The following is a 363-nucleotide window of genomic DNA, read 5'->3' on the forward strand; positions in this document are numbered from 1 at the left end:
GCGTGCGGACGAGGAGTCATAATGGGCAAAATTAACTCGGGGGACCTCCAAATCGAAATTCGTCTCGAGCAAAGCATTTCTTAGGCTTCTAGGAAGCTCGCATAAAATTTTCAAACCCAAACTCCAAACTTCATTTTTTAGCATACGATGACCACGTGCACGCCGGGGTGCTTGAGCGTGCGGGCGAGGAGTCATAATGGGCCAAAACTAACTCGTGGGACCTCCAAATCAAAATCCGTCTCGAGCAAAGCATTTCTTAGGCTTCTAGGAAGCTCCCATAAAATTTCCGAACCCAAACTCCACACTTCATTTTTTAGCATACGATGCCCACGTGCACGCCGGGGTGCACGAGCGTGCGGGCGA

The sequence above is a fragment of the Cornus florida genome, unplaced genomic scaffold, assembly GCF_030987335.1.
Source record: "Cornus florida cultivar Cherokee Brave unplaced genomic scaffold, ASM3098733v1 CherokeeBrave_3.0.0_Hap2_scaffold_101, whole genome shotgun sequence".
Taxonomy (NCBI): domain Eukaryota; kingdom Viridiplantae; phylum Streptophyta; class Magnoliopsida; order Cornales; family Cornaceae; genus Cornus; species Cornus florida.